General features: G+C 48.2%; 1 protein-coding gene and 1 non-coding gene across 2 annotated transcripts in view; one reads left to right on the top strand and one right to left on the bottom strand.

Annotated features, from left to right (window-relative positions):
* Positions 1-3,823, bottom strand: part of ZNF516 (zinc finger protein 516) — a 114,538-nt gene extending 110,715 nt beyond the window's left edge. The window contains 1 exon segment of the mRNA XM_077135206.1: positions 3,203-3,823. The gene's annotated coding sequence lies outside the window, so the exon portion shown is untranslated.
* Positions 3,824-19,542: 15,719 nt separating this feature from the next.
* On the top strand, positions 19,543-19,649 carry LOC143662875 (U6 spliceosomal RNA). Its single transcript, XR_013165641.1, has one exon. It is a non-coding gene; the product is annotated as a U6 spliceosomal RNA (small nuclear RNA).
* Positions 19,650-22,222: the final 2,573 nt, after the last annotated feature.

Raw genomic sequence — 22,222 nt, 5'->3', positions numbered from 1 at the left:
CTTTGTTCGACTCAGAACATACTAAGAGGCTACTTGTGAGTTCTGCTTTGCTTCAGAAAGGACTTACACGGTCTCCTGCTTGGCTTTATCACATGCCCACCAGGACAGCCAATTCTTCAGAACCATAATGTGATCTGCACATTTCAGTACATGCAAATGAGGAACTTTGGGGAAACAAAGTCCTACTAACCAACTAAGAAAAATATTAGACAGGATATGTTTGTTAAGGACCTTACACTCAAATTCTGATTCAATAAACCAAACCACTGGCATCAAGTTGCTGCCACAGGCTCATTTTATTGCAGAGCCAGTCAAGATGGCTATGCTTGTGAAACTAAAGCTGCTCCTCCTCTAGTCATCCAGCTCCCAGCCACCACACCAGGCACTCTTCAATTCTGCTAAGAGGGGAAGTCTCTCAGAGCCATGCCCCATAGCTGGTCTGTGGGATCTCTAATTCTAGCCAGTGCACGTAAATATAACTCACACAGCTATTCTAACTCCACAATCAAAGACTGTAAGGGAAAATGAAGCAGAAACAAATGACAAATGGGCTCTTTTTTTTCTGAAACAGGGCAACAGGGGGTATCATATCAAATATCATGAATCTCCGGCACATTAAAGTAATACATTGCGAAGCCAAAATACTCCAGTCACAATACTCCAGTCGTATCAATAGGGTAGTTTAAAAAATAATCTGGAAAAGCTTCTGTTGAAGAAACACCCGACACTTGGCTTGCCACTCTGGTCAATATTTTAATCGTACTTATAACACAGCCATATGGCAAATGTACATCGATCAATTTTCCAAATCGTCTTTAATCAGGATTTGAGACTTAATGGCAGATTTCGCCGCGAAACGCCTTTCTGCTTTACTTGACTCTCTTTCTGCGTTACTTTTAATGACGAAAAATCGTCTTGAATAAAAGTTCATTTTATGATCACGTAGAACATTTTCTGAGGAGCCCTGTGTCTGTAATTCTCAGCACTTAAGTAGTTAAATCAGTACAGTGAGTCCATGAAAAGAGGTGCAAGTACCATCCTGAGTCCTTTGTTACGCAGTCAATACTCTTTTAAAGCTCTGCCCCCCGCCCGGAAATCCATCTGTGTTTCTAGAAACAGTTCAGATATTATATTTTGGCCTCTCTATGGGCCAAAGATTTGTGAGATTACAAAAACACAACACAGAAATCCAAAACCCAGCAGCCGTCCGCTAAGGCGCCGGAAGATGAAGTACCACACAATAAACTCCGGCCCCCCAAATTTCGCCCTGTGTGCCCTTTCTGGCCACAGGGCTCCAATCAGGTGTGAATACTTATGTAATTATCCTCGGGGGCCACGCCTTTGCCGCCACCCATCTTCACTAGAACAAAGTGAAGTTTAAAATAGAAAGCAATTACCTGGCCCCCCGCTGCGCTTCGGCCTGGGAAATCCGGGGTCCACTCCAGAGCCGTCCGCGCGCGCAGACCCCCGCGGAGACGCGGCCAGGACCCTCCCCCACCCCGGCCCGGACCCCGCGCTCCGCCGGCCGCTCCCCCCACCCCCAGTGTCCGCTCCGCCCCCCACCGGCTTCCCCTCCTCCGGCCCCGCTTCGCCCCCCTTCCCGCCCCCGTGGCTTCCCCCACCCGGGCCTCCCCCCACCCTCTCTTCGCCCCGGCCGGCCCCCCGCCCGGCCCCCGGCCCTCCCCAACCCTGGGTCCTCTCCCTTCCCTTCCTTCCCCCGGCCCCGCGCTTCCCCCGCGGCCTCCCTGGCCCCCGGCCCTGCACGGACCCCCGCCTTTGTTACGGTGCGAAGTTGCGCGGTGCGGGTCCCCTCGGCTCTTTCACTTCTTGGGTTACAGTGCAGGCGGTGACGTCCGCCCAGCACGGCGGGGGCGGGCGGCGCAGGGGCGGGGGACACCGCGCGTAAGTGCGACGAGGCCCTCCCCCGCCCCGCGCGTCCCCGCCCCGTTCCCGCCTCCTGCCCCGAGCCCGCCCCGGGCGCCCAGCAACAAGCTGCCCCCGCTGCCGCCGACGCTCGGGGCCGGCAGGTAACACCCCCCGACGGCCCCCCCACCCACATCAACGCCCCGCGCGACGCCCCGGGACGCTGCGGCTCCCAGATACCAAAATAGGAATGATTTCATCCCACGCTAGCCACCCGCGGCTGCCCATCTTTCATTACCGTGAGCTCACCTCGAGCTGGGAGTAAGGGGTGGGGGGGAGGCTGTACAGAATCGAGTCAGCCTGGGGGGGGGGGGGGGAATGTTCCAGCGGGAGGCGCTGGACACCCGGTGGCCGGGTCCCCTTCATCTCTTGGAGGAAGGTGAGTCCAGGGTTGCGCGTGGACCTGAGGGTGATCTCCCAGGGGGCGGGGGGGGGTGATGCTTCTGCAGCTTTACGGGGGGGGGGGGGGGGTACGGCACGCGGGTCCCTAACTCACCTACTGCATCCTCACAACCAGAGGGAATTATTAGGAACACAACCCTACGGGAGCCCAAAGAGACAGGCTCTTCAGTTGAATCAGAAATGCTCAATATTGCAGATCTGTTCCATCCACTTCCCCAAAGCGCATGCCGCTCACACGTACACACACGCGCGCGCGCACACACACACCACTGTCAACACTGGAGTAAAGTTGATGGCAAACCAAGACAGTCTACAACGTGGGGTGCCCGTGACACATCTCGGCGGTGAATGTGCCCATTGTGCCGTGGAAATGACCACGACTCGCAGCGCTTGTGAGTCGGGGTGGACAGCAGAAATTTCTTTTTAACTGGCCATTAGCATTCACGTTCTAGATCTCGCCATCTACTACATAGCACCTTCCACTGAGAAAATAAAATGTTGGGTTTGAAGACCCACGTTGCCTTGGGCTTCGGGGTCTGGTCCCCATTCGCCGCGAACCGCCAGCACCGCGCTCCTCTGAGCTTCCCCTACCGCGGGTTCCGACTTGAATCTGGTGGCTCGGGATCGCCGAGGACACTCGCAGGAGGCGGGCCCGTGCGCGGCCGCCCAGGAGCCGGACCCCAGAGCAGCGCGCGTCCATGTCTGCGCCACACATCTGTGTCAAATCTGGAGCTTCTGCAGAGTGCGCAGAACTGGGCGGGTTTAGCCCAGTGGAAACACCGGCGCGCGCATACAGGCGCGCGGTCGCGCGCACGCAACACACACACACACACACACACACACACACACACACACACACACACACACACCAAATTACCTCCGAGATGGAGAAGGAAGCTGAGGATTGGCCAGCAGAGCCGCCACTCACATCCAGAGGGCAGTGAGACACTGGCAAGGAGACTTTGCAAGGCAGGTCCTTTTTTTTTTTTTTTTTTCCTTTTTCCACCTTTTAATTTAATGGTAAAACAACAGCAGAGCTCTGAAAGTTGGCCATCTGCTCGGCAAGAGTTTGCTGCTTAAAGGAGAGGAGCGTCAGACGATATCCATTTAAATATATTTTGTTCTTTCACAATGGATGAAAAGGGAAGTTAGCAACCCGGGCTGGGGGCGGAGAGGGAGCTCTGAGCAGAGGGGGTGGGTGGGGAGGTGGACAAAACGGTAAAGAGTTGTTCTCAGCCCCAGAACGGACTTTGACCTCTTACCGATCTCCAAATTAAGAAATTTTTTTGTCATAGGTCACATTGTAACAAACGCGGGTCTCTAATTTATGAACTCATCATTTTCATTTCATTATTTAGCCATGCGCCAGCCATCGTGTTTCCTTAAGAAAGAACTGACCTATTTTTGGCTAGAGATAAACGATCATGTTAACAGATGTTAATCTTGTAATCTGTTTTTCCTGTAAGTACTCTACATACCCGGGGTTCAGACCTTAAAAAATAACATCTTTCCCAAAAAAACTTGACGTCACAATCCACTCCCTTAAAAGTCACCCCCTCCCAGTTTTCCCCCCTGCAATGATTTCAAAGACATTAAATCTTTCTCACTTTATAAATGCTGATTTGTTCTGCCTCAACTCCCACGGGCTTTTATTTGCATTTCAAATTCCACAGGTTACACCAGTCGCCCTTTCAGAAAATGTAAACCAACAATAAAGCAGCAAATGGCTTTTTGTGTGTCTGGATTAAATAAGGCACAGAATGAATATATTTAAAAAGTGGGCTGAGCAAATTGATCTTTGCACATCCAGAGACCAAAGAACTCTTTATCAGTAAGCCCAATGTAATGAGTAAGATAGAGACGCAACACACATTCCCTGAGAAGATGCCTGTCTGCTGCGGGGCGTTTACCAACGCGGGTGATAAATGGGGCTGACTTACAGACTCACACTTTTCGGTTAAAAGATTGGGTCTCTCCAGTCCTCATGGCATGGCAGAGGTTCGCCGGTTTCACAGCAAACAAGGGCTGATTGTCACTGCTCACCAACCTTCCTCCATAACCTACCGGTTTAAACACTCCACTCTGTTGGCTTTTAACAAACTTATTCATACAAAGTTTCTTTAACACTTAACGAGCGGTTTCCTCTGAATAATGACGGTAACTATGTAGTATGTGAGTTCTCTCTGGAAATGGCAGATGAAGCAGCTTTTCCAACCCCCCCCCCCCCCATGCACATCCATCCACCACTGCATTCTTCTTTTATATACACGGGTGCACATCGCCATCAGGGCCTCCCGCACCCCACCCAACCCCGAACCCAGACAAGCTGTCCCCTCTCGGAGGAATCCCTGCCACCCAGACCCCGCTCCCCACCCCCTCCTGGGCTCTGGCCTCACCCCTCGCCCCTACCCTAACTTCCCTTAAATGGGCTCTCACTTCTTTAATGTGAGAATCACTTAAGTTCCCAGCTGATGGACATGCAGCCGGAGAAGGAGGGGGCATATAAGGGAGGGCAAGATAGAAATAAGCAAACACACAACGCACCCCCACCGCCCCCAACAAACCCGTGCGCAGGCGGCCGCTCTCCGAGCCCACGCGAATCGATCCGGTCAGCCAGAGGCTTCGTAATTGAAGCGCCTCCGCGGGCCCCGCGGCCCCATCACCCACCTTCATTAGCCGGAGCGTTTTACTTTAAAGTAAGGCAATTTGCTCTTTGTCTCCTAATGGATGAGGATCGCACCCGCGCGCCCCCTCCGCCCGCGCTGCCTTTGACGAAGTGTACAAAGCCGGAGCCTCCCGCGAGCGCCCAGCCCCGTCCCCACCCCACCCCCTCCACTGCGGTAAAAGCCACCTCCTTGTCCCCCACCTCCCAAACTTCCAGATTCCCGAGTCCGAGAATTACCGCGCAGACGAACTAGGAATAGGAAAGGCCAAGTTCCCCTCCCTGCTGCCCGGAGCCCCTCCCCAGCCAACCCCCACCCCCTCCCCGCCAGGACCTCTTCCACCTCGAGCCCCCGGTGCCTGCGCGGGCCACAGCGCTGCGGGCGCCTCCCTCCGCCCTACCTTGGCGAGGGGAGCAGAGGGTGCTGGGGAGGACCCCGACCCCAGCGGATCTGAAGGTGAGCCGGGCGCGGGAGGCGAGCAGGAGCGCCCTGCACAGCGCTGACGGCGCCAGCTCCACTCGGGCGCGGGGGACGCGGGAGGGCGCGCGGAGGCTGGGTCCCGCGGGATCCCCTCCCCGGGCTGCCTGCGCGCGCCCGGAACACGGCCGCCTCGCGGGGACCCCGGCCTGGCTCCGGGGGCTGCGGCCGGGAGGGGGCGGCGCAGCCCCCGCGCGCGCGCCTGGGCCCGCGCCTTCCCCCAGCTGAGAAATGGTCTGCCCTGTATGAAATGCACACACTGTCACTATTGTCTCCTCGGCACAAAGTTCTCTCCACACTGCGGGAAAGTCGGAGGCGCGGCGTGACTCACGACAGATAATTACACCACTAGCAGCACCAGCCAGGGGCCAATCGCTTATTTGCCCTTCCTTCTTTTCAATGACTAACGCCACCGCAGATTCGGTTCCTGGGCGCTGTTTACACGCACACGCTCACGCACACATCCACACGTGCGGATGGGTTAGGGGCGCGTGGGCAGCAGAGCTGGGCTCCCGGGGACGTCTGGCTCCAGGCCCCCAGCCTCCCAACTGGCCTCGGGTGCGCACGCCCTGTCCGTGGCCCCAGGTGCTGGTCCTGGACCCGCGGGGGTCGGGCGGGGGCTGGCTTGTCTCCCTGGGTGTGTCCAAGCGCATGAAGTCCCAAAGCGAGATCAAAGCGACCCCACTGGAACGGCTCCAGAACAGCTTAGCTGCCCTGTGGCGATTTCAGTGTGGTTTTTGTTGTCGTTTTTGTTTTTCCCTTTCATCCTTGAAAAGTTCGATTTATTTTTTTCTATTTTTAAAAACTCCGTTTCTTCACCCCAACTACTCTCGGTCGGCCATGGCTAGCCACAGTAAGTTGAGTCTGGAAATAGAAATCCTCGTGTCACTCCAGAAGGTTGCTCTGGTTCCTGGGAAGGGAGGGCGGGAGTGAGGAGAGGAGGAGGAGGAGGAGGAGGAGGAGAGAGAGGAAGAGGAGGAGAGCTAGGACTGGAGGGAGGGCGCGAGCCTCCATCGGGGATGACGTCAACCAAGGGAGGCGCCTGCCCCGCGAGGGTAATCTATCCTCCCCACCAGGTCCCGGGCCATCTTGCTCGCCTTTTCCCGGTGATGCTCCGCAGCGACGCGGGGTTCTGCCCGCGACGGCCCGAAGTGGCTCCGCGGGACGTTGGGCGCTGCCCCCGGGGGAGCTCCCCTTTCCCTGGAGGTTTCGCGCTGACCTTGGCGGCCCACGCCCGGGGCCCGCTACCGAGGAAGGGGCCGCGCCCAGGCCCAGCCGGGCTCTGGGACACTGGGGCCCTGCCGCCCGCCCGGAGGGGAAGGGGGTCAGCGAGCCCGAGGGCGAGAGCCCTGGTGAGGAAGAGCGCGCCACGCACACAGCCCCAGCTCTGTGTGGGGAAGGGATCGCGGCAGGCTGAAGGCTGCGGGCAGTTGTCCCTGCTTTCAGCCTCTACACCTACGTGCGCTGCGTGCCCGACCCCTCAGATTTAAGTCTGAAAAGTATTAAAGTGCACACCTTTCAGTGCAAGATACAGTAAAAGTGCACAAATAAAACTATCCTGCGATTCAACTCACTACACAGATACAAATGGTAGGCGTAGGCTTGGGTATGTCATTATATATCCAATATTATTGTACCAAACAGACCAAAATTTGCATGTTTGAAATGCTCCTGGTGTTTTTGTAGCATTTTGGAATGGATTTCAGTGGATGTTAAAAAGCTACTACATTCATCTGCGTTCTTGGATCTATTTAAAACTACAGTATTGCACTAATAATTTCCATGTGTTGAAGATCAACAAGTTAGATCAACGACCGGAGCAAACCTTCCAAATGCCACACAAAACGGTGCTTTTCAGGACTTGCCTCCTTTTCTAGCCTGTTTTGGTCCTTCTTAAGCCACCCACTTGTGGACCCACTCAGCGCTATGCCTGCTCTACAATAATCCTGTGCTTTAAAAATATTTCCTTTTTCCCACAATTGTTTGCAATGCGTGGGAGACCTGAGAACTTAGGTGGGCAAGAGTTACCTGCCGTGTCAGGGGCAGCAGGAAGGCCATGTCCCATTCCTCACCAGAGAGAGGGGCACCATTCATGGCCATCAAAAGGGGTTCACACTGTTTGGACCAGAGTCACTGGTCGCAGTTCGCTTGTCAAGAAACTATTACTCGAGCTTTTTCCGGCTTATTCCAGAGGAAAAATAGTATGACAATAAGATGATAGGAATTTCCGTATTATTGTAGAACCCTATTTAGCATTGCCACAATTTCAACTGGCTGATAGTTTCACGCATTTAAGGTAGCCATGAAAGATTGAGGACACCGTTCCTGCACAGATTATAAATCTCTGAAATCCCCAAGAGAGTTCTCCTATTTTTTCGGTTAAATGGTGATATCTGGGTGGAGAAATGTCAGCGGTATTGAAGACTGAGTGCACCCTTAGCCATTTTAGAATTTTGTACTGACAATAATTCTGGCAAATGAAACAGATGGAGAAGGAAACACATATTGTCCTTTGCTATTGGCTAATGAATTGCTCGGCATTTGGGACCCTGCCCTCTCAAGCTAAGAAAAATGGCGTGTGGATGAGACCCTGCAAGGCTGGTCAGCTCTGCTGAGACCTCAGAACAATCCGTGCACATTTGGTAGGTAAGAAAAGTTCATGGGCAACACCATGAAAGAACAGCTAAGAATAAAAACCAAGCAGATAAACAAAAGCCCGGGACAAGGCCCTGCCAGTCTGAGAGCTAGGAGTGAAATGCACTATGCCATCCACGAGATTCAAGGCAAACTGAAAAATATTTATTAAATATGCATGCACAAAAATTTAAGTGCTGTGATTAGACAGTGTAGTGTGCTACTGATTAGTAAATATTTAATGTTAATTCTGTCTCTGTGTAAATTTATTGGGATTTTCTAAATCACCTCTGAGAAAGGAGAGTGACATTATGTACCTAAATCAACTCTCTGAGCGCACTTAAATTTGCAAGATTTCGGGGTGGGTGACTCATAAATTTGATTTAGATTGTCAACAAGTGTTCCTGGGGAAAGACTGTTGCAGGAGCAGTGCAGCTGCTGGCTGCCTCTGTATTGTTTGGGATAAGAAGCCATTTCACGTGGAAATGGAAGGTGGCTATTTATCTAACTCCAGATGGTTTGAAGAGTATAACCCCTAATCCTAACTTGCTGTTCTTTCCTTTTCACAGACCCTAAAACTCAGAGAAGATACTGAATTTAGAAAATGGACGATGGAGAAACAGCCCACCAGCCCCAGCTCAACATGCAATAAAGTCTATGGCCTCCCCGGAGAGGAAGGCGTTGCAAAGTTCTGATTATGTTTGAAATGGAGTTTTCTATGAAAGGGCTTCAGACTGCTTGGATCTGAAGTTCACTAACAGAATGTTTTTGATCCTGGTTTAGGATACTATCTCAGTTCTAGTTCTTAAATTTAAATTTTATTGAAGGGGACGAATAACTTATTGGTGAGACAGGTAATGAAACACTTCTTTTAAACACAAACACACGGAACTACCTCGGACCTGATCTCTGCCCAGACGCCCCCACGTTTACACCAAGATAACCTCGTAAAGAGCCAATTTTTTCTTGTGTAGTCCTTCTGTCGACAGGACAATTAGAACCAGACTGCGGCTGCGTTTGAGGCTTAGTCATGGCTGAGACAGGCGTGTTGTTCGAAACAACACTTTTTAGAGATTTATTCATCCCTTTGCTGTATCAGAGGTGTGCATTTGTAGTTAATTTCATCACTGGCATTGTATCACTTCAACGGTCTGCAGAAGTGGCATAGAGAACCCCTCTCTCATTTTTCCCATGGTGGAAATCTCCAGAACTTTCCCACCGATTCAGCATTTTTAACAATCTGTCCCCTTTTCTTCATTATCCTTATTGCTACGCAGATTTCTTTTTACTGATATTTTGCTGTGCGTGTTTTTGGATAATGAAAGAGACGGCACAAACAAAAAGCAGTTCCAGGTCACATGGTTACTGTAGATTCCCAATGGAGGCCAAAGGATTGTAGAGAAGATTCTAGCAGTTTACGTTTTCTCACCATTTGCAGTCTGGGTAACTACATCAGGATGTCACAGCAGGTAGAGGACCTGCAAATCTGTTCCTAATTTCAATTTAAGTAAGAGATTCTCCACAGCAGCTGGCCTCAGAACAGCCCATACAGGATTCCACAGATGTGGTTCATAATGGTTTTAAAAATCAAAAGGAACTAGACCACAGAGCAGAATTCATTTAAAGAAAGACAAATTCAATAAGGAGTCCTCTTTTGAAAGATTTCTCATGTTAGAGAAGGGAGGACCTGTTTTTCTTATTACCTTTTGGTATAATCCTACACTATGTTAATGACTTAGCAGATAGACTGTGACCTGTTAGCATCACACATCCTTGCAACAGCAAACCATGGACTCAGCCCCCAAATCTCATTATGTCTCACCATGCATAACTGATTACACGTGCATGTGTGTGCAAACTTTCCCAACAGAACTGAAAATCAAATGAGGGAACCTGCAGTGTCTCTTTTGCTGTGAGCAGGCTGGGTACACTTGTAATGAAACCGGGAGGAGGGGTGAGGGGGGCTGGTCATGGCCTTATGTGGATCCCCTATAACATCACATCACATCTTTGAAAGACAGTAGAATTTGGCATTTAGGAGGTTAGACACGGTTAGAAACAGAACAATTAGGAAAGAATGGTCAGGATAGGGGTGAAGAGGCTTTATAACTAAGGAGTCAAGACCTGTTTTTGATGGGGAAGGCAAGGTACAATTTTACTTCCTTTAAAAAAAGGACACAAATGTCATAGAGACAAGAATTTTGCCCAATTAATGGAGTAACTATAATTTCATGAACTAAAAACATCAGCCTTCCCCTCTCCTGTCCTCAAGAATGCTTTTTCTCTTCTCTAAATTAACTCCACAATTATCTGGCCGCCTTTGCTTAAAAGTCCACCTAATAAGTTTCAGAAGAAATCTGATAGAAAGCTGCTTACTCCCCAAATGGGCACCAGTACAACAGTGACTGCCTACCAGCAAGCCTGAGGTGGAATCTCAGTTGAATGTTCTCTAGTTAGTGTTTTCAGATCTTCTGTATGCCTTGTAACCAGACTACTTCCAAAAATAAAAAATGAAAATAAATAAAACTTGGAGGTCATATATAATGTGAAGGCATCTAAAAATTCCAAAAATTAAAAATCAAAATCAATAAGAAGGATCAGAGAAGTTGATATACCAAGTATCTGAGATGCATTAATTAATGTAACCCAGCACTAAAGGTAGCCCCAAACTTCCTGACCCCAGGGGAAAACCTTTGGTTAATAGAGTTAATCTTTCTGGGAACTGAATTCAGACACACGTCTGTGTTTCCAGGGCCTCCTTGCCAGGCCATGAGCCAACACTGAGTTTGAGAATGGAGGGAGGAATTTTAGGGCGACCCCAAAATATTAAACCAGTGGCATTGGGTTATGGGGGGGGCAAGACATACAAATAGGGACAAATAGTTGGATCTCTAATAGAATAAAAAAACTGAACAGATTCTTACCCTTTTATGTGCTTTTGCTTTTATTGCAGCATTGTGGTAACAGCAATCAGCAGAAAATGTGGGGAAACAATATTAGATTAGAGTACTATATACGCAGAATTTTTTTAAAAACATTTCATTAAAGCAGTCATCATTCAAAGTGCATAATGAGAAAAGTTCAACGGAGTTTTAAATCTGAAATTTTTCATATCTGTGTCATCCTCATTCACCCCACATTTACTACAGGAAGCCAGGCATCAGATTAAGTAATATTTAAATGTGCTTAAATATTAATATTTAAAAAGTGATATTTAATGTGGAGAAATTGGAACTCTTGTGCATTGCTGATGGGAATGTAAAATGGTACAGCTGCTGTGGAAAACAATTTGGCTGTTCCTGAAAAAGTTTTTAAAAATTACCAGATGAACCAGTAATTCCATCCTTAGGCACATACCGAAAATGACTGAAAGGAGGGGCTCCAGCAGTACTTGTACACCAGTGTTCACAGCAGGATTTGTCGGAGCAGCCGAAAGGTGGAACAAGTGTCCCTTGACAGATAGAAGAGCAAACAAAATGTGTCCATTCGTACAAGGAATATTACTCAGCCACAAGCAGGAACAGACACGCACAAACATGCATGAGGACACGCGGGAGGTTCACAGGCAAGTTGCTAAGTGAAAGAAGCCAGACGCAAAAGGACAAACGTTGCATGATTCAGCTAATATGAAATACCTAGAACAGGCAAATCCGTCAAGACCGACAGCAGAGCAGAGGCTGCCAGCCCGCTTGGAGGGAAGAGTGGGGCATTATTGCCTAATGGGCACAGAGCTTCCGTTTGGGGTGATGAGAAAGTATTGGTCTGGAGAGTGGGGATGGTTGCACAACATGATGAATGGAATTAATGCCACAGAATTGTGCATTCAAAAATGGGGAACTTTACATTATATATATTTTGCCACAATAACCTATTTTTAAATGAATTTTTATGAAGCAATCGTTAGGACCTGCTTATTATACAGGAAGTCTTGCCAAGAGCCTACATTTTATATCCCGTAAGCCTCCCAACAATCCCAGGGGGTGGGCGCCATGACGGTCCCATTTCACAGCCGCTGGGGTCCGGCTGGCGGGGACGGCAGTCCCCCTCCCGGGGGAGAACCCCCCAGCGCCCTCCCCGCCCCCACCCTCTAAGCCAGCCCTGCCCAGGCCTCACCTGTTTCCAGGATTTTCACAGATACTGGGAGACGGCCCCAATCTGTCTCCTCTCATTTCAGTTTTCAGAACTTGCTGACTCTGCTGTCCAGTTTTCGCCGTGGCCGGGCATCGTCCATCCTCACGTGGGCCCCCAACACGCTCGCCCATTGCCCCGCCCTCTGCCCTCCTCTGCGGCCCATCAAACCCGGGAGCCGAGGCCGCTGCACCCCGGCCATGCCACGGGCAGCATGAGCTGCAGAGCCCTTCTGCTCCCCAGTTTCTCTGCACTTTGCTCTTCCCAGCTGAACCCCAGAGCTCAGGCAGCCATGAGTGAGAGAAGCGGGGACCGGGTCTCCCCAGGCACCCTCGTGCACACATTTCCTGGGTGAGCCACAGAATCTGGGCGTCCAGTTTGCTTCTGCATTTCCTGCAGCTTGAGCCCGGGGGCGACTTGTGCTGGACTGAATTTATTCTGCACCCCAGAGAAGCCGTCTTCTAATCCAGTCTCGGGGTGCAGACCTGGTGATGGGTGGGGCCTTTGGATTCGGCATTTCCATGGAGATGACCCACCCAGTTCAAGGTAGGTCTTAATCCACTTGCTGACATCCTTTAAGAGAGCCTGGAGAGTTCAGAGAAGCTAAGGAAGAAGACACCCCAGGAGAAGGCAGAGGGACCCCAGGCGTGGAGAGAGCCATTTGGAAACCAGCCCAGGAGAGAAGGGCTGGCTGACGTGGCCTCGTGCCTTCCCGTGTGGCAGAGGAGCCCCGTCGCCATCTGCCTCTCTTGAGGGCAGGTGTGCCCTCTGGATGCCCGAGCTTGGGTATTTTCACAGCCTGAGAATTGCAGCGTATAACTTAATAAATCCCCTTTGTAAATGCCAACCCATTTCTGGTGTATGCATTCCAGCAGCATTAACAAACCAAAACAGGCTACCATTTAAAATGAATAGCAGTTGTTTAGAAGAAATATAGAAAAGATGAGTTACTGTGAGTTAATGCAACGCACTCGTCCCTCAAGCACGAAACTTCAAACGAAGCATGTGGGCCCAGTGACAAACTTATAAAAGCAAGCGCTCCAGGGCTGGGGGTGGGGGTGGGGGCGGGTGGCCCTGGCTAAGGGGGCAACAGAAAGAGTTACAGGGTACAGTCTGTTTGGTTTTTTTCATTCTGGTTTGCTCATAAGTTAAAATATCTCATTAAATTCAGGGTACTGGCAAAGGTGGAAAGGAACCCCCAACCTGCAGTGGTTGTCAGTCTGTCCCTCTTGTCCAAACTGTTCGCTCTTTCTCATGGGTGGGAAAATCAATATTTCCTTTCCCACCCCCACCCCCCTTCTAGATTTAAAAAATTTCAATCAAGTATATCCAATTATTTATATTGGGAATTCATGTAAATGGAAGAAGGAAATGACTTTTAGGTAAACTAACAAACTCTCAGTCCCAGATCTTTTATTCTTTATGAAAGCTTATTTTACAACAGGATTTAATTAATCTTTCTATCTGTAAAAAGCATTTCTTTGGAAAAATACAAAAAAGAGCTTGATGAAAAAGGCCCTATTTGTGGAGTCTTGCAGAGATAATTGTAAAACTACCTTCACAAGGCCAGGGGATCTTTTTAAACACAAGGACATGCTTATACACAGCCTATCTTGGAAATTTTTATGCAACTTTTTTTCAATTCCCTAAAACACAAAAAGAATTTCAAAAACTAAACCCTGCTCTGTAAGGACTTTTAACAACATTATTTCCAACTGGTAACATTGCTCTCTTCCCCTGTGAACTGTGTTGTGTGAGATGACTTTACCCTCTCGTTCCAGCAGAATTATTCTACAGTGGAGTTTAGGGGCCAATACCATGCTTAGCTCCACACCACTCCAGGCTTCTGCAGCTAAACAGCAAGTTAAGTAAACACTTCACACCTTTATAAGGGGATGGTGGAAAGTTTGCTTATCACTCTGAAAAAATAAAGAAACCAAGCAAAAAGATATATTCTAATTTCAAACATTTCAAATACTGTGCCAAAAGTATTTCCAAAATGCGCTAGGAGTTTCATTTGTATGAGTCATTAGGATGGAATTGTCAAAGCCACGCTTCTCCTTTCTGTGTACTGAGATGCCTCATTTTCTAACTCAAAGATAACATGTTGAGAATACCACAGATACGGAGGAAGGGACAACCAATTGTAAGTCGCTATTTACAAGGCAAAGAACAATAAAACGAGTGTGCCAGGCTTGGCGTGCTGCCCTTCCAGTGGCCGGCATGTGGCTCCTTGGGGAGTTCCTGAGTCCACACCCCAGCTCTGGCCAGGGCAGGCGGCCATGTGGTCCTTTCTGGAATGGGAGAGAGCTTGTCCTAGGAAATCACCATAATCACACATGCTGTATTTGGGAGTTTTTTTCTCTTTTATTGTATTTCAATTCTGCTCATAACAGCAAAGTGAGATGGATAGCTCAGGATTATTAACTCCATTTAGAAGTTTAAGAACTCACAACGAAGTTATTATTTTTCCCCTGTGACAGTCAATTAGAGGCAGAAGAGTTTTTAATTCACACAATGCTTTTCAGAATTTTGTGTATGTTTTCTTAAAATCCATTCCCCCCCCCAAAAAAAAAATCATTTGCCCCACTGCTGTTAAGAAGGCGTTTTCCTTCTGGCTGCCTGAGCCTCAGACTGCTGCATTGTGAAGTTTTAAGGCAGAATAATGTCATTATTCAATTATTCAATTCTGTATAACTTCTCAATTCCCTGTTAGAGTGGCCATTCAGAGATTTTAAAAAGAAAAACGATTCTTTCTCCAATCATGATTTTCTTGCAAAATGTAGAGTCACTGATAAACTGCAAATTTGTGACAATTCCTGGATAGATTCGACATTATCGACCGATGTCAATCGCGTGTGGTTAGAACCTTAAGTCTTCAAATAATGAATAACATCAAACAACACTGGCGGGGCCACGGAACCAAAGGACCAGCTGATTTTAAGTGTGCAGAGAATCAGTAAAACCACCTAAAAGTCATGTAGGCAAAATGTCCATTTTTCTATGCCATAGCCCCGATCGCTGTGGCGCTGAGACTAACATGAAAGCGTGAGAAGCGGGGAGACCCAACCAGCCAGCGTCGCACTGGACTCGCGCTCCTCAAGCAGCCCGTGCACGGCCCTGCCCTTCGGCGTGGAGAAGAGCGCTGCCTGAACCCACCCAGGGCCCCTGGCCTCTCGGGCAGGCATCACCCCACCCAGGGCGTCTTCCGGAGCCTTTGCTGTCAATTGGAGACCCCCCTCCATGCCCCCATGGCCCGCTGTCCTTGCTTTGGGTGGGGTATGGAGAGCAGACCCTGTTGGCCGCCCACCGGCCCGTCCATCAGGGCCCCCATGGGCCCCGAGCAGTGGCCTTCCCTCTGGGGCCACAGGCCGCAAGGGGCTGACCACAGTCCGATCCCCAGAGGCGCGTCACCATTGGCCTCAGCCCACCGTTGCCTGCGACTGCTGCAGAAGTGTCCTGTGGATGCAGTCTGGCGGTGGGACACAGGGAGGTCGCTGGAGTGGCGGAGGGGACCCCTAGCAAAGAGGTTTCTTGTCCAGTTAAAGAACCAGAGGTGGAGAAACAGGTCTCCTTAGGGGGGTGGGTGGGGGCACCTGGGAGAGGTGGACCCTGGGGCAGTAAAGGAGCCCAGCTTACACCTGAGGGAGAGATGGAGCAGCCTGCTCACCTGCTCACCACCCCTGGTCCCACAGCCCTAGGGGCGCAGCCTAGCTTAGACTTAAACAGATAAGTTTTCCTTCTTGATTTAGCCATTCAAGGCAGTAATTTCTGCTCCTTTCAGGTGAAAGCAGCCTAAATCTGATTTGGAATTGCTGTTTGCATGTACTCTTTCCACTGGCCCAGGAGCCCCGTGTGTAGCAGAGGGAGGGCAGGCAGAGGTGGCAGAGGGGAGGTGGGGGGAGCCCAGGAGGGGAGGTGGGGGGAGCCCAGGAGGGGAGGTGGGGGATGCTCAGGAGGGGAGGTGGGGGGAGCCCAGGAGGGGAGGTGGGGTTCCCTAGGGTCTAGCCTGGAAGAGGGGACATGTGGCATCCAAGCTGGCGGCCCCTGCTGCTTTCAGGACAGGGACAGGGGCTGTGGGGGTTGAACTGTGCCCCCCCAAGATGTGCTGAGGTCCCAGCCCCTCGGTCCATGCCTCGTCTGTGGCCTCGTGTGGAGTGGGTGGCGACAAGGAGCGAGTGAGGACGCCGTCCCACAGAGTAGGGCCCATGCCGGGGTGGCCCCTGTCCTATAGGAGGGGGAGGACAGACAGACACAGGTGTAGGCCATGTGACGACAGAGGCAGAGGGGAGTGCTGCAGCTGCCGGCCACGGAACCACAGGGGCCCGGCCATGGAGCCGTGAGAGATAGGCGAGTCCCCCCACCCCCAAGCCTGCAGGGGCCCAGCCCGGCCCACAGCCCACGTGGCGCTTGTGGCCCCCAGAGCTGCTGCTTTAGCTACCCCGTTGGTGGGAGTCGGTGCTGGCAGCCCCAGGAAACTGAGTCAGGGGGGCGAGGAGCAGAGCTTCCGGGGAAAGTGGGGGCAGCAGCCCGTGGCCTTGTGGCGAGCAAGAAGCAGGAGTGAGGCTGGTACGCTGCGGGGATCCAGTGGGGGGGTTCTCAGCGAGTGTCGTTGGCCCTGAGACCAGAGCAAGTTGAGCGCATCTCATGTGGATACAAAGCTGTCGGTGGGTGGGGGGACTAAGACACCTCTATCCTGGAGAATGGGACACCCGGCACGTGGGGGCAGGACCCCCACATGCCCCTTCCCTGCTCCTTACTGCTAGAACTGCTGCCCGGCCACCACCTGCCAACAGGTCCTTTCTGCAGGTGCCCAGAGCAGCTGTAATGCTGGTGGCCGGTGGTCGGGGAGCATCAGCCCAGGGGCACGTGGCAGGTGAGCCAGGTGTGAGCACGGGCCCCTCTGAACACACCTACTGAGCCTTGTATTGAGAAGTCTGGACACTCCAGAGGTCAGGATTCACTTGCCCCGACTCTAATTTTGTGACCTGTCCTAATGCCCGCTCTCCTGCCTGCCAAGCCAAGCCCTGTCCCCCATCACCTGGACATTAGCTGCTCAACTTATGTAACCCCCCTCCGGGCTCAGTGGGGCTCTAATGTCCTCACACCCAGTTTTGTTTCGGGCCCCACGTCTGGTGCTTTCTGGCTGGGGGAGCCCCGTATTGCCCTCGGTGAGCAGCCCCTTTTCCAGACTCTTCTCTGCCACGGCATGCATTTCCCGCAGGGGCCCGTGCCTGCTGCCTGCCCTGACCCTCCCTGCGCCACGAGCGGCTTTGGCTCCAGCCCTCTGCCCATGCGGGCCTGCTGCCACCGTGAGCTGCTCGGACCGCCATCGCCCAGGAAAGGCAGAGGAAAGTGGGCTCCAGCCTTTCCTTCCACCCAGGTTTTCAAAAGTGGCAGCAAAGATGTTAAATGCACATTAGGTCTTTCTCCGCTCTCCACCCGACTTTTGGCCAAAATCGCAGTTATTTGTCTCTGAAAGGGAGCGATGAAGGGGGCTGTTCTTGGGTCCAAAGGTGAGGGCAGCACCCCCCAGGCTCGCCCACCCCGGGAGGGAGGTGCAGGCCCCCAGCCCAGCTGTCGTCACACCCTGCCTGGCTGGACATTCCCCCAGGGGCACACTCACTGGGCCCGCGCGGGCATAGACAAGTCGTTCTGAGGACCACCAGAAAATTCTAACCTCACTCGCCCAAGAGTAAAGCAGCACTTGGAATAGATGGAAATGTATCGTTAATAACTCCAAAGAGAAATGCTTGGTTGTTCCAATAATAAGAATTTAAAACCTCAATAGACCCACTAGCCCAAGATTCATGGCTAAAGAGTAATCTAGTGAGTGAGTAAGCTGGAAAAGATACAGCTAAGGAAATCTAGAAAGCAGTGCAAGCCAACAAATGAACAAACACAGAGGAAATTCCAGCATTCACCAACTTCAAGTAGCAGAGGTACTGCGAGGGTGAGAGGGGAATGCAAGAACTAATAGAAAAAAAAAGAACTAATAGAATAAATTGTTCCTGAAAGACTAATGGGAAATCTGCCTATGCTAATTCTTTTATGAAACCTGACTCAAATCAAGGTACTCTCCATTTTATTGCCTTACCTAAATCAGTCCTGCTTGGTGGGTAATATATTTTTCTTTTAATGCACTCAAGTTTGATTTAAAAGTAAATTCTAAATAATAAGCACTTTAAAAAAGAAATCCAGAAGCACATTTTCCTGCACAAACCAGTTACAAAGTACAGAGGTGTTTCTCATGCATTTGCTTTAGGATTGAGTTTTTAACTTTGTAAACCACATAGGAGAAACTTGGCACTTCTGTGTTACTGTATGTGTATAATTTCTTTTGGTCAAGAGGACAGTAAATAAGGATTTTCTGGCATTTTTATTCACTTGGTTACATACATATTAAGTTCTGATACCCAGTTCAGATAACAAGTGGCAAGGCAGAACTCTGTGAAGTGCCAAAGTTCCTTAAATCTAAGGCTAAATCTTGAATACATTATTGTGTTATTTAATATCCTGATGGCTAGCAGATTGACAGCTGTACATTTGGCATGCTTTGGTGTTTTCTTTGGATTTTATTTTTCGTTGCAGATTTATTTGGCAATGTACAGTAAATTTTGTAGACTTGCATCAAGTTTATGAATAAAGAACCATTTAAAAATATATTACTGTTAACTGTAGGTCACAGTTTTCAATAGGTACATTTTCCCCCATATACACCTCTGTTAACTACCTCCTTACAATAGTTCACATTGTAGTTTACAATATCCCAAATTTCTTAAAAAGAATATAAAGAGTATGTGCCATTTTGCAGTGTTGTTCCTACTTCAGATCTGCATTCCCTCTCTTGATGCCACGTTAGAACCACCAAGAGTCGTGCCTCCCTGCTTCATGTTCAAACAACGGGTCTTGGCCACACAGAAGACTGGACAACTGGACACGCACAAGCAGGGGAATGAAGCTGGACCACTCTTCCACACCACACACACAGAGCAACCAACTTGCACAAGTCCCTACATGTAAGAGCTAAAACTGTAAAACTCTTAGAAGAAAATATAGTAGTAAATCATTGTGAACTTGGGGTAGGCAAAGCCGACTTAGATATGCCACCAAAAGTACAAAAGAAAAAGGAGAAAAATTGGACTTTCCCAAGAGTAAAAATATTTGTGCATCAAAGGACATTTTAAAAAAAATGTGAAAGGATGATTCACAGAAAGGGAAAAAATATTTGTAGAACATATCTGATAAGGAGCTTGTATCTAGAGTATCTAGAATTTTATAATTACAACTCAATAATAAGAAGACAAGTCAATTAGTGCTCGCTTTGGCAGCACATATACTAAAATTGGAACCATACAGAGAAGATTAGCATGGCCCCTGCACAAGGATTACACACAAATTCGTGAAGCATTCCACATTTTTACAAAAAAAAGACAAGCCATTAAAAAACTGGCAGATGATCTGAAAAGATGTTTTTCCCAAGAACATAGACAAATGGCCAATAAGTACAACAGAAAGTGCTCAGCATCATTAGCCACTAGGGAAATGCAAATTAAAATCACAATATGATGGTAGCACAACATTGTGTACATAATTAACAGTATTGAATTATATATATGAACATGGTTAAAAGGAGAAGTTTTATGTTGTTTATATGTCACTATAATAAACACTTTTTAAAAAGCATAGGACTTTTAAAAAAGCATAGGACTGTATAACATAATCAGTATTTTATAAGTTTACATTGTTACTTATTATAAACAATGGACTATAGTTAATAATACAGTTAGAAAAATGTCCTTTCATGAGTTGTAACAAATGTGTCACACTAATGCAAGGTGTCAGTAGGGTGATGTATGGGAACTCTGTATTTTATGCATGATTCTTCTATAAACTTACAACTTATCTAATTACAAAGCTTAAATCCACAATAAAAAAACACTTTATACCTGCTAGCATGCCTATAGTTAAAAACAAACAAGCAAAATATCAGAAAATAGGTGTTTGTGAGGATGTGAAGAAATCGGAACCTTCAAACATTGCCGATGGGAGCGTAAAATGGTGCAGCTCCTGTGGAAAACAATTTGCTGGTTCCTCAGAAAGTAAACATAGAATTACCATATGCATCAGCAATTCTGCTCCTAAGTATATACCCAAAGAATTGAAAAGAGGGACTCAGATACTTGTACACCAATGTTCATGGTAGTATTTTTCACAATAGCCAAGAAGTGGAAACAATCTGAATGTCAATCAGCAGATGAATGAATAAACAAAATGTGGTCCATTCGTACAATGGAATATTATTCAGCCATAGAAAGGAATGATGTTCAGATGCCTGCTCCAACATGAATGAACCCTGAAAATATTATGCTAACTGAAATAAACCAGACACACATGAAAATATTGTATCATTCCACTTATATGAACTATCTAGAATAGTCAAATTCATAGAGACAAAGTAGAGTTCACCATGAGCTGGGAGAAAGGGGCAGGGAAATTATTGTCTAATGAGTAGAGAGTTCCTAGTTTAATTTAGAAAAAATCTGGAACTAGAGAGAATTTGTAATCATGTGTGATGGTTGCACAACATTGTACCTATAATTAATACCATGGAATTGTACAGGTAAAGTGGTTAAAATAGCTAATTTTGTCTTAAATATATTTTTTCAGAGTAAAAAATAGTAACAAAAAAATAGCAAGTGTTGGCAAGATTTGGAGAAATTGGAAGCCTCGTGCATTGCTGGTGGAAAAGTATAATGATGCAGCCACTTTGGGAAATTCAGGCAGTTCTTCAAAGGTTAAATATGGAGTTACAACGTGACGCAGCAATTCCACTCCTCAGTTTATGCCCAAGAGAAAGGATGTCATTTGTCCACACAAAATCATGCACAAATGTTCACAGCAGCATTATTCACAACAGTCAAAAAGTGGAAACAACCAACTGTCCAACAATGAAGGAATAAACAAAATGGGGTACATAATACAAAGGAGTATAGCTCAGCCATGAAAAGGAACGAAGCACCAATGCATGTTACAACGTGGATGAATCTAGAAAACATGGTAACCAAAAGAAGCCAGTCACAGAAGATCTGGGGGATTTGGAAGCAAGGGGAGTGACTGCTACTGGGTAGTGAGTTTCTTTGGGGGGTGATGAAAATATTCTAAAATGGATTGTGGTGATGGCCGCACAACTGTGTGAGTAGACTGAAAACCACTGAATTATGCACTTTTAATAAGTGTTTTATGGTAATTTGTATCTCAACAAAGTTGTTAATAAAATATGGCAGGGTTTTTTTGTCCCCCCTAACAATGGTTTTCTTGAGTTTTGCACAAAAGGGAAATGCATCTTCCTAGGTGTTGCAATATATTACAGGGTTTTTCTCCTAAAACATGCCAGACCCTCTGGTCTTCCTGTCATTTAGAGAAGAAGTGATGTCTCAGTTGTGAGGGTGGCAGCATGCTGCCCGCAGTCAGGGGCAATGGAAGCCACAGCTTCTTGACCTGCTGAGCTGTGTGATCTTCTGCAAGTCACTTGACTTCTCTGGGCTTTAGACAGCTTATCTGAAAAAATGAGAGGCCTGAGCTAAACAAATCCTCCCACATTAGAATTCCATGATCCAGATTTAAAGTGGCATATGTAAGTATGAACATACTTACAGAAACAAAACATATTCTAACTAGTTGCTTTAAACAATATAAAACAAAATGTATATTGTGGCTCTTGTTTGGCATGTGACTAGTACCTTGCTCTTGCCCTTTTTTTGCTTCTCATTTCTTTGAAATTTTATCCTGAGGAAAAAAACATTTTTTAAGTTGAGTATTGTATTAGATAAACTGATAACCTGACTGAAATACAAGTCTGTTAAATCTATAAATAGAAGAGCAAGGCATTTGTAATTTTCCAGTGTTCTATGAAGATATTTGAAACCCTTTGGTGTTTTAAAGTTAGAATTCTTCTACAAAGAATTAAATTGCTTGTTTTTAACGTGATCTTG

This window comes from Tamandua tetradactyla, chromosome 18 (assembly GCF_023851605.1).
Source record: "Tamandua tetradactyla isolate mTamTet1 chromosome 18, mTamTet1.pri, whole genome shotgun sequence".
In the NCBI taxonomy this organism is placed as follows: domain Eukaryota; kingdom Metazoa; phylum Chordata; class Mammalia; order Pilosa; family Myrmecophagidae; genus Tamandua; species Tamandua tetradactyla.
Note: the sequence above shows the minus strand (reverse complement) of the source record. Positions and strands in the feature narration are given on the sequence as shown.